This window comes from Peromyscus leucopus, unplaced genomic scaffold (assembly GCF_004664715.2).
Source record: "Peromyscus leucopus breed LL Stock unplaced genomic scaffold, UCI_PerLeu_2.1 scaffold_1053, whole genome shotgun sequence".
NCBI classification, from domain to species: Eukaryota; Metazoa; Chordata; class Mammalia; order Rodentia; family Cricetidae; genus Peromyscus; species Peromyscus leucopus.
In genome coordinates, this window is record NW_023504175.1 from 19,067 (window position 1) to 30,088 (window position 11,022).

An 11,022-nucleotide genomic window follows, 5' to 3' on the forward strand; every position below is an offset into this window, starting at 1 on the left:
AGCTGAGCAAGAGACAGCAAGCCCCTGAGGGGAGCTGGGAAAACGAAGCTCCAGAAGTGAGAACCTGTGGGAGGGCGAGCAGCCACGAGGTTTGGTTCCCCATGTCTGCAGCGAAACTCACCAGAAAACAGAACGTCCAAGCAGTCAGTGGAGATCGGACAGACAGACATCTGGTGGCCATCTTCACTTAAATACTAAATCCGGAGACAGGAGGATGCCTCTACTCTGTACCTGGAGACTGGGTCTATGATCATGTCTGATCTCTATCTCCCCAGATGTCAGGACTTCCAGAACAGAACTAATTGGTCTGGGTTTCAAAAGTGCATTGGCCAGCAATTTTTACTTGTTTTGTTTACAAATTTACAGTAGTCACAGTCTGGGTTTAGCCTAGGCCTCCAAGTCCACAATGTGCTTGCCCCGATCTAGGGCCTGTTCCTAACTAGTGACTCTCTAATTTGTGGCAGCCATGGTCTCAGGCTTTCCAGGCCTCACCCTGCTTAGAGCCTATCCTGAAACCCCTGGCCTGAGTCTGGGGTCTTCCAGGACCCTGGACGAGCCCCCAAATGTTATGGAGTTCAAGACCCCCAGGAAAAGACCACAGACTCAATCCGGATTATACTTAGTTGAATTTATTGAAACTGCTAGCAGGACAAAAATCTGAGCCAAACTAGAGACTGCTGTGTGAAGGGGGAGCGGGAAAGATTCTTAAAAGCAAAACCCACAAGAAGACCTTAAGTATCTGCACAAGCAAGCCAGGAGCTGTTCTGCTCTGCCAAGATTGGGCAGCCAAGGAGAACTCAAAATAGTCCTTGAATGTCTGCATAAGCAGGTTACAGAAGCCAACAAAATCATATCATAACAAGTAGATGGTCATGGCTGTACATTTCTGGGTGAGTCACTGAGTCAGGGTTATTGGAAACTTATCTTCCCGGGACTGGAGTCAGAGACAAATGGCTAGTGGGTATCAAGACGGATGCCTAGCTGAAAACAAGAGTTTCTTTAGCCATCCTACTTGGACACAGGACTCGTCCCGCCACCTCACCCAAGAGGCGCAGGCTTGCCCACAGACAGACTTTACTGGGGTGTGCAGCTACTCGCGGAGTGCGTCCGCTGGTGCTGGATGAGCTGGGAGCTCTGGCCAAAGCCTTGCCGCAGGCGCCGCAGGCGAAGGCTTCTCGCCGGTGTGAGTCCGCAGGTGCCGGCAGAAGTGTGACCGGGCCCGGAAGGCCTTGCCGCAGTCTCCGCACTCGTAGGGCTTCTCGCCCGTGTGGATGCGCTGGTGTTCGATGAGCACGGAGCTCCAGATGAAGGCCTTGCCGCACTGGCTGCAGACGTAGGGCCTCTCGCCGGTGTGCAGCCGCTGGTGGCGCACCAGGTTGGAGCTCTGGCTGAAGGCGTGGCCGCACTCGTCGCACTTGTAGGGCTTCTCGCCGTTGTGGGTGCGCAGGTGCTGCGTGAAGTGGGAGCTGTGGCTGAAGGCCTGGCCGCACTGGCCGCACTCGAAGGGCTTCTCGCCCGTGTGGATGCGCTGGTGCTGCATGAAGCCCCACCAGCTCCCGAAGCGCTTGGCGCACGCCTGGCAGGCGTAAGGCTTCTCCCCGGTGTGGATGCGCTGGTGCTTCAGCAGCAGAGACTTGTACTGGAAGCTCTTCCCACAGGCCTCGCAGCGGTGAGGCTTGGTGGCCCGGGGAGGCGACCCAAACTCCTGTCCAGCTCGGCAGCCTTCTTGGTGCTGTCCTCAGCCCCTTGGGCTCCCGGTGGGAAGAGCACCACGCGCCAAGCATCCCTTTTCTGAGGGCAGGGCGGGGTCCCTGGAGGCAGGGCTGCTGCTGGCTGCTCCAGGGGGCATTCCTGGCCAGGGCTGTCCCCACACTTCGACACGCTGGGAAGACTCTTCAGGAGGCCCCTCAGTGCCCTTCCATCTGCGGCCAGCCCATCTCCAGGGCTGTGGGAATCGAGAGAGGCTGGAGTCTTCTTAGGCTCCCACTCAGAGTCTGAAAGGAGAAATGGCAGATGGCTCCCAGCCTCACCCCGACTGTGGCTATGGTGGTCTCGGGAGCTGAGGCCAGGGACGCCTGAACGGGGACTATTCAGAGGAGGAGGGAGAGGCGGGATTGGGGAGACTTATAAAGGTGGTGTCGGAGCAGCTGCCCCCCCCCCCCCCCCCCCCCCCGTCAGTTGGAGGCCCTGAGCCTGTGCAGGAGCCTCACTGGTGGTTAACTAGACCTGTGATGCCTCTCTTAGCTGGGAGAAGGAAGTTCAGGTTGCTAATAAGGGCTAGCAAGGACTGGAGCTTAGCTTAGAGAGGTGGATGGAGATGGCTGGGAAGACACTTGCCTAACCAACCCCCCAAAAGTCAGGTGACAGAGTTTCTGAGCCTGCTCGGCCGAAGGGATGGGTCTGGATGGTTCTAGGGTTCACGGTTCTCTATGGAACTGACCCACAGTTCCATGGGGCTGGCTAATGGCCTCAGCATCACAGACACCATCAAACCACGCCCACCCAGCCGCTTCGGGTAGACAAAACTGGTAGCTAGGCTCAATCAGGATCCCAGGTAGGATGGGCCCTGATTGCCAGTAGATCCAGGGAAGTGCTGAGTGCTGCATCCAGTTGGGGTCCCCAAGGCTTCTAGAGTGGGACAGGGGCTGCTAACTCACCACGCGAGGTGTATCCGCTGACCTCCACTTCTCTGTGTCTTGGAGGTCCGGGTCTGCTGCCTGGAAGGCCCCTCAGGACTGGAACAGGGGGAGCCTGGAGGCAGGGGACTGAGGCTCATGCCCTACCCTCCAGAGAGAAGCATCCCTGACCCTTCCCTCTTTCCTGAAATTAGAGCAGACTCCAAGGCTCTGGGCCAAGACCCTGACACACAGAACACCCTTCACCTACCCAGCATCTCCTTATGCCCCAAAGGGAAGATTAGCCTGATGTGGGGTCAGTGCCCTGCCTCCCCATGCAGGGAGCCTCCTGAGGCCTGGCTTTGGGAACTCCTTCTCCCTCAGTGCTGTAGCAGGCACAAGCTGCCCGGACAGCTCCTGTGCTCATCCCATGCTGGCCAAAGTCCTGGCTGCTCTGGTCTGGCTTCCTTCCACCCATCAGTGCCCACTGCGCTCAGCCCTGCAGCTGCCCAAGATCCCATCTCCTCCTCGGTTCTCGGCATCAGAAGCCAGTCATGGCTCCTCATCTGTGTCTGCAAGGTCAGAGAGGTCCCATAAGGACTGTTTTATCCCTACAGCCTAGCCAGGCCTCCTGCTCCGAGGTGGTTAGCGGGTGGGCGGGGCTGTGGCTTGGAGTCTTGCCTCTAGACCCTGGGGTCCCCTGTGCACTCTTGGCTTACGCTGCCCTGTGCTCACCTCACACAAAACTCCCGAAGACCCTGAAATGACTGTGCGCAAAAGGTGTGGCACTGCAGGATGCTGGGCCTACAGATCCTGCCGGCCTATGTGGGAGCCCAAGGTTCCAGGGGTCCTGGCAGGAGAACTACAGCAGGTTTTGGAACACCGGGGGGTGGTGGGGGGTGGGGGGTGGGTGGGGTGGGGGATGGGTGGGTGGGGGTCTTAGGAATCTGGAAGAAGCCCTGGCATGTGGTGTGACAACATGGTAATTCCAGAGACTCAGGAGGCGGAGGCCGGGGGGGATTTTCAAGTGTAAGGCCAGCCTGGGGCAACATTGTGAGACCTCTCTCCCAATAAAAAAACAAAAGAAGATAAACAAAAACGGAATCCGTGACCCTTCAAGCACGTCGAAGCAAGCAGCAGAACCGAGCTCGGGCTCTGGGAGGCAGCCCTGGCCTTGCTGGTCGTAGGAAACAGCACAGAGACACACCTATCCCCTGTATATCTGTGCAAGGGCGATGGCCAGTCCTCATCGACCTCAGACCCTCGGGGCCATTCCAAGGGCTCCACTATGACTTGGTAAAAATCTCTCCCACCAACAACCACACCTGTAGCCCAGAACCCACCTTTGTCCCTCTGTGGTCCTGTCGTTCACAGGCCCACCAGGCACAGCAGGGTGCTGTAAGGCCCTGTCCAAGAACTGTTCTGGGGGACAGGCGGAAGGGTCCTGGTGCTAAGCAGCAAACAGGACAGGGCTTGGGTCTCCTATCTGGTCTCGGCGTTGACCCCTGTGGTTCTCTAGGGACTGAGATCTCTCTGTCCTATCTGTGAGTGTCCACCTATAAGCTGTGGCTGGACTTTGCATCACCTAAGAGAGCCTAGCACAGAGCACAGCTGCCCTCCATAAAACTCAGCTTCACTGTATCAGCCTCCGGAATTCCAGACCTGCAGGGAGCTTCTGGTCCCCATGTGGATCTTGTCCTCACTGGCACCACCTCCTGAGAGGAGTGATGCTTCCTATGGTCCTCAGGGACGAAGCCTCTGGACTACATGACTGCTGAGACCTGAGGCGTGTCCAATGGTGTGACAGGGTCAGGACCCCTTACACTTCAGCTTTACCAGTTGACCGATGAGGCCACCCCGCTGGAGTGGACAGGCTGGCAGCTCTGTCCCTGTAAGTCATGAGGCAAGCCTACCCAAATTAGCCAAGAAAGAAAGCTGTCTCTCTTCCTGGCCTGGGACATGGTGTCGGGGGTCGGGGTGGAGGGATCCTCTCTTCCTAGCATAGGGCCCATTCTGAGGCCATTTTTCCTTCTAGACTGAGGAAGAAACATACGCAGGGGCTGTTCCCCAGGAAGTTAGAGCATGGACTCAACTATTGCCGCCTTCCATCGCTCCTCAGGGCTTTCCCCAGAGGCCCGGTACTGAAAGAGCTACCCAGTGCCCCTTTCCTTCCTCAGCTGGCCAAGACACAGGTCAGACCATTCTCGTGGGGGTAAAGGCGGGCAGAGGGCAAATACCGTGAGGATGCCCACGGAGGGGCAGCTGTGCCACATGGGGCTGGTCTCCAGGTGTCCCTGGTGACGAGAGACTGCTGGGTGACAGACAGGAGTGGCCTCCTCAACAGCCTCTGAGGTTGCCATCTTCCTGAGACTTGCTCAAGGAGTATGCACCTGGGACCTAAGGAAAATGAAAACCAAGGAGAATGCTGTTGAGAAGAGCATCATAGCCGAGCAGTGGTGGTGCACACCTTTAATCCCAGCACTCGGGAGGCAGAGGCAGGAGGATCTTTGTGAGTTCAAGGCCAGCCTGGACTACCAAGTGAGTCCCAGGAAAGGCGCAAAACTACACAGAGAAACCCTGTCTCGAAAAATCAAAAAATAAATAAATAAATAAATAAATAAAGAAGAAGAGCATCATGTCAGCTTCTGAGCAGCCCTAGGTGACGCTTAGCTTTTCTACTTAGCAAGAGAAGGTTGCCAAGAAAAGGCAGGACTCCTGGGGAGTTGCAGGGCCCAAGGTACAGGGGTCTGCATGCTTGCCTATTCGGTGTGAAACCCTCATCAGTTCTGGCAGCACCACCAGCAAGGCACAGCGGTCCCAAAGCTCTTCTCCGGAAAGTACCTAAAAGTTCTTCCCAACACAGCTTGCAGAGAAAAGCATGCTTACTCTTCCAGAGAATACTCCTGCACCACAGCTGGGACTTTGGCTCTGGGGAGTGGGAGGCATGAGAACTCTAAATCTAATTTTTAACGGGGCGACTTCATGAAAATAAGAAGGGGTACATTTCCAGAGGGAAACCTTTACTTCAGATCCCAACGACTCTGAGGCTGCCACTCCCAAGCCCAGATTTCTCACAGCACCATCCACAGGTGTGCGTGTGCGTGTGTGCGTGCGTGCGTGCAAGGCGTGTTTCTAAGCTGGGGATGAGGCTCAGTTAGTCAAATGCTTGCTTAGCATGCCTGACGCCTTGGGCCTTATCACGATCGATTCCCAGCACCACAAAAACTGGGTGTGCGGAGCATGCCTCTAATCCAGCATTTGGAGGCGAAGGCAGCAGAAACAAAAGTTCGAGGGCATCCTTGGTTACATAGTAAGTTTGAGGCCAGCCTGAGCTACACGACCCGAGAAATTTAAAAAGGGGAGGACATCTCCCCTTAACCTTGGTTTGCCATAAATGCATGGAGCCAAAGAGAGAAGCTGGTTTTCTCCCTCAGTGACACGGACCGAAAGGATGACAGGAAACATACATGGGACGAGGTGGAGCAGCACCCGCCGGGAGAAGACGGAGGCGCTGGGTGCAGGCGCAGGGCGGATGCTGTGGCGCCACAGTGCCGGGTCCCCTAGGTTGAAACCACTCAAAGGCCCGGGGCCGGGGCTGACCGAAGTCTGGGCAGGGGAAGCAAACGGACATCCGCACGAATGAACCGGAGGGTCCGCATTGAACCCACTGGGAGGGGCGATCACTCACCTTGCGAGCGGCAGAAGACCGCCCGCGCATCGGCCGGAAGTGCTCCGCCTCCGGGAGGCCCCGCCCCCCGATTCTGAGCCGCTCTGGACCCTGGAGGACCACGCCTCAGTGGCCTCTGGGCGCTCAAAGCCTTCCTTTATCTAGTGTGGCTTCCCCACGGAGGGTCCCCTGCCCTAACGGCCCAAACAAAGATCCGTCTGGAGCATCTGTTTTCAAACCAGCCGAAAAGCCGGCAGAGACGGAGGCGCCAGAGTCCGGGTGTTGGGCTGCGGAGGATGTCATTGGAATAGCGTTATTGGAATTGGCCCCAACCAGGACCACACACACGTTGCTAACGGACTGCAGCTGACCTTACTCAGGCTTGCAGACTCTGCCGGGGTGCATCCCCATGTGGTTGTAACAATTCTCGCTGCGATTTCGTAACCAGCACCAGCATAAAGATGGAGGAGGCTGCTGTCCGCTGTTACTGAGCCACTGCCAGGTGGAGTTCGAGACACGGGAAAAGACCTTCAGACTTAATTTCAAATTATATTAAGAAAAAAAAAATTAACTACATAACAAAGCCTAGCTGTTCCGGACTCGCTTTGTAGACCAGGCTGGCCTTGAAATCATAGAGATCCGCCTGCCTCTGCCTCCCCAGTGCTGGGATTCAAGGCCTGTGCCACCACCCTGGCTCCAAGGAAAAAAAAAATTTTTTTTTTTTTTTTCGAGACAAGGTTTCTCCGTGTAGTTTTGGTGCCTGTCCTGGATCTTGCTCTGTAGACCAGGTTGGGCTCCAACTCACAGAGATCCGCCTGCCTCTGCCTCCCGAGTGCTGGGATTAAAGGCGTGCGCCACCACCGCCGGCTCCCAGCAAAAAATTTTAAGGCTGCTAGCAGGGCCACGGTGTCCAACCCAAATCAGAGATGTGCTGCCCAGAAACGGGTGCAGGAAGAAGGGCTTTTAAAGGAGAAAACCACAGGAGCTGTTTTGTTCTGTCAAGATTAGATGGTCAAGGTGACCTCAAAATAGCCCTTGAATGTCTGCATAAGCCTGTTACAGAAGCAAACCAGCGGTTAGTCATATCATATAGCAAACAGATGAGAGGTGGTGTGGTGGTGGTGACCTTGGAGTCAGGGTTGGGGAGACCTTATCTTTCAGAATGTGAGTCAATGACAAACAGCTACTAGGTACCAAATTGGATGCCTAGCACAAAATGGGGTTTCTTAGCCATCAACACCAGGCCCTTGTGATCCCTGCGGTTAAAGTTCAAGGGCCCTCATTCCCACTCCCACCCAGGGAGAGATACTAATCTAGTAGCCTACCCTGATCAAGTCTGTGCTGTACTGAGAAGAGGTTCAGCCTAGACAGACCCTGGCCTTTGCACTCAGATGTTGATGCAGAACCTCCAGGCTCGGTGCTTGGATGTGCACTCTTAAATGCAAAGTAGTAGAAAAGGCCTCAGCTGGGTTGTTTAGGTTAGAAAATCGGGACACATTCGGTTTGGCCACTCAGCTTAACACTACCCAGCTTAATTTGATTCCAGCTGGGCCTCTAGGGTGTTTTGGGAGTGCAGAGTGGGTTTCCTCTCACCCAGTCATCACATGAACTTCCTAAGCTTCCCCAGGCAGGAGAGCTAGTCAACCCAGAATCATAAGAGGTTCTGGGAGCCCTTCCCATACACACGGCTGGTTGGCGTGTAGCAGGCTCCCAGACCTAGGACAACTGACTCTATGATGGAAGTACCATTTCAGGCCACAAAATTAAGCGCAGAGGCACCACCCACCTGCCAAAAACAAAAGCAAGACCTCATCCATCAAAGTCCACAGTTCTGGGAAAGTCTCTAAATGTACCAACCTTGCTTTTTGGCTTCTAGAGTTCTGTTTCTGGCTAACCGTTTCTTGTTAACTGAAATGTGTCAACCCAGAAGATGGCTTTTGTGCTTAAAAGCTCACCCAGAGAAAGGCTTGTGGGACACTGGATCCCGAAACCCAGTGTAGCTGTCAGGCCAGCTAACAAAGACTTTCTGTTGGCTTAAAGCCATTCAAGCAGTCTTTTCTGGTGGATGCTCCACAACATTTCTGGAGGTCCCACTGAGATCCCCAGAGGCCAGACCGAACATTGTGGGGTCTCAGATGCCCTTGGACCAGGGAAGAGTGCAGAGGTCAAGGCCTCTTAGGGGTGCGCAACCTGAGATGTTCCACGTCCCCAGGACTCCCTTTGATCAATTGCTGTATAATGCTTCAGAGGGGTTGACACTCCACCCAAAAGGAAACAAATTAGAATGTCACCTGTCTGTCACCTCTGGAGGTAAGTCTGGTTAAGGCGCCTTCTGTTTGGACATATAGGAAAGGTCAGATATGCTGTATCCAGGATCCATGTGAGACATCACTGGATTCCTCCTGTCTGTCTAAGTGTATGACTGTGTGTGTGGTGTGGTGGCTACCCCTGGTTGTCTTTACTGTGTGTGTGTGTGTGTGTGTGTGTGTGTGTGTGTGTGTGTGTCTTTGTTTGGCTTGCTGTTGTTTCTGTGAATTCTGTTTTCTCGTATTGACCAGTGGCTTTATCTGGTGTAACACACACACACACACACACACACACACACACACACACACACACACACACACATACCATTTAAGAACTGTGCCTCTTGTCGGAGACCTGAATCCTTTTGATTCTGCTAGGTTGTCCAGAGAAACCAAAAAACAAAACAACAACACCCCCAAACCCTCTGCCTGCCCCACTCCCTGACACTCACTGGTTTGTTTCATCCTTGACTCCTGCTCATGATTCCCGTGTGGAGGTGGGGAGGCTCCAGGCCTCTCATCCAGAGCCCCCTGCCATCTAAGCAGAGCGCACACAGGGAGAGAGAAATACTTTCCCTGAGGTGCATTCCTTCTGCTCCCCAGCCTGTTCTAAGCAGCCCCAAGAAGGGGAAAAAAGGAAGCTCCACTCCTTCGTCTCTCATGATTTATGTCTCCATTTCAACCCAAACTCATCATTCTCTGGGGGAAAAAAAGTAGAAAAACTGCCCCCAGGCTGGGCTGGACAACGCAGCCTGGACAGAGTGGATTTTCTCTCTGTCCAACGCTGACCAAGGAGATTTTAAACAATTTTCACTAGGTCCTTTTTAGGAAGAGTAAAAACAGCTGCGGAAAAAGATTTCCTTTGTCACCCAGTCAGCCCCAGATATTAGTTAATATATTAGTTAATATAAAAGTTAAAATTTTAAAGGTATAAAAGGTCCCAGTTGCTGGAGGTAGCTCAAGGGTTTAACAACAGAGAACAGACTGAGAGATGAGACTTTTCGCATAAACTGAAAGCCACCGTCACCTCTGATGATGAGACACAGTTAGACTTACAGATCCCCAGCAAAATTTTGGTGTCTTGCCCTCTGTCTGAAGAATATCTCCTAGCTTAAAGTCCTGCCATCCTGCCCCAACAAAGGCTATGCTTGGACTATCTCTCAGATTGACAATAAAGACTCCCGGGGGATGGGAAAAATCAACCCTCCAGGACTGGCCCAACACCAGCTTCCTATAATCGTTCAACTAATCAGTTTATCTACTTCCATGTAGAATTAAACAACACCCAATGACCCTGGAAACAAAAAGGGAAGCTGTGGTCCACATTGCCAGGCTTAGAGAGACAGGCATCCTGGTGCCCTGCCAGCCACCCTGGAATACACCTCTCTGCCTGTGAAGAAACCTGGAACCTCTGGTTCTCATGAGTCTGATTCTTCCAGAGAAACAGGTGTATAGAGTCCTGAACCTAGAGGATGAATTCTTCAGCCTCCCATGGGCAGAGGTGAGTCAACCCATGTTTGCTTTACATGGGCAGACCCAGAGAGAGGTTACAGTGAGCAACTTACCTGGATCAGGTTGTCCAAGGATTTGAAAATTCTCCAACCCTGTTGATGAGACATTAAATGCTGACCTCCTGCTCGTCCATCCAGAGGTTTCCTGGAACCATATTCTTACAATATAATATGCTTACCATACCTCCTCCTGGCTCTAAAGCTAAAATGAATTATTAAAGGGACAGTGAGGGACTGCTGAGTTACAGATCTTGGGGTACAGAATGTCGCTAAGAAAGCCCCCGACTTTGTGCATTAGAGAATACCTGTGTACCAGCCGAGGAGAGCAAAAGGAGCCTGTCTCAGAGCAGGATTGCTGCCATCCTTCAGATCCAGCTCCAAACACTAAGAGGCAGGTTCGAGAGTCCTTAGGTGTGGACAGGTATCACTGCCTCTGGACCCCAGAGTCTGTGGAAGTAGCTAGTTCTGTATGACACCAGCACAAGGGGTAGGGGATGGGGACACTGAGCCCCTAAGCTGGACCTGAGACTAAACCAAAGGTATTGAGGCTTTAAAAGCAGCTCCGACTTTGGCTCCTGCCCTAGATGTCTCAAAACATTTTTTAAAAAAAATCTTTTACTTTATTTGCATTGGTGTTGTGCCATGGGTGTTGGTCCCCAGAACTGGAGGAGTTACAGACAGTTGTGAGCTGCATGTGGGTGCTGGGAATTGAACCTGGGTCCTCTGGAAGAGCAGTCAGTACTCTTCACCACTAAGCCATCTCTCCAGTCCCCTCAAAACCTTTTCATCTGTTTGTCATGGAACAAAGACACGGCAAAGGGGCGGGGGTTAAACCAAAACTTGGGGCCATGGAAGTGCCTGTGACAAACCTGTTCCAAAGGCTTGGACCCTGTAGCCACAGGGCGGTCCACCTGTCTAAGAGC

At 53.5% G+C, this 11,022-nt stretch overlaps 1 pseudogene; it reads right to left on the minus strand.

Moving 5' to 3' along the window:
• Window positions 1-1,074: 1,074 nt before the first annotated feature.
• Window positions 1,075-6,333, minus strand: LOC114684730 (annotated as a pseudogene).
• Window positions 6,334-11,022: the final 4,689 nt, after the last annotated feature.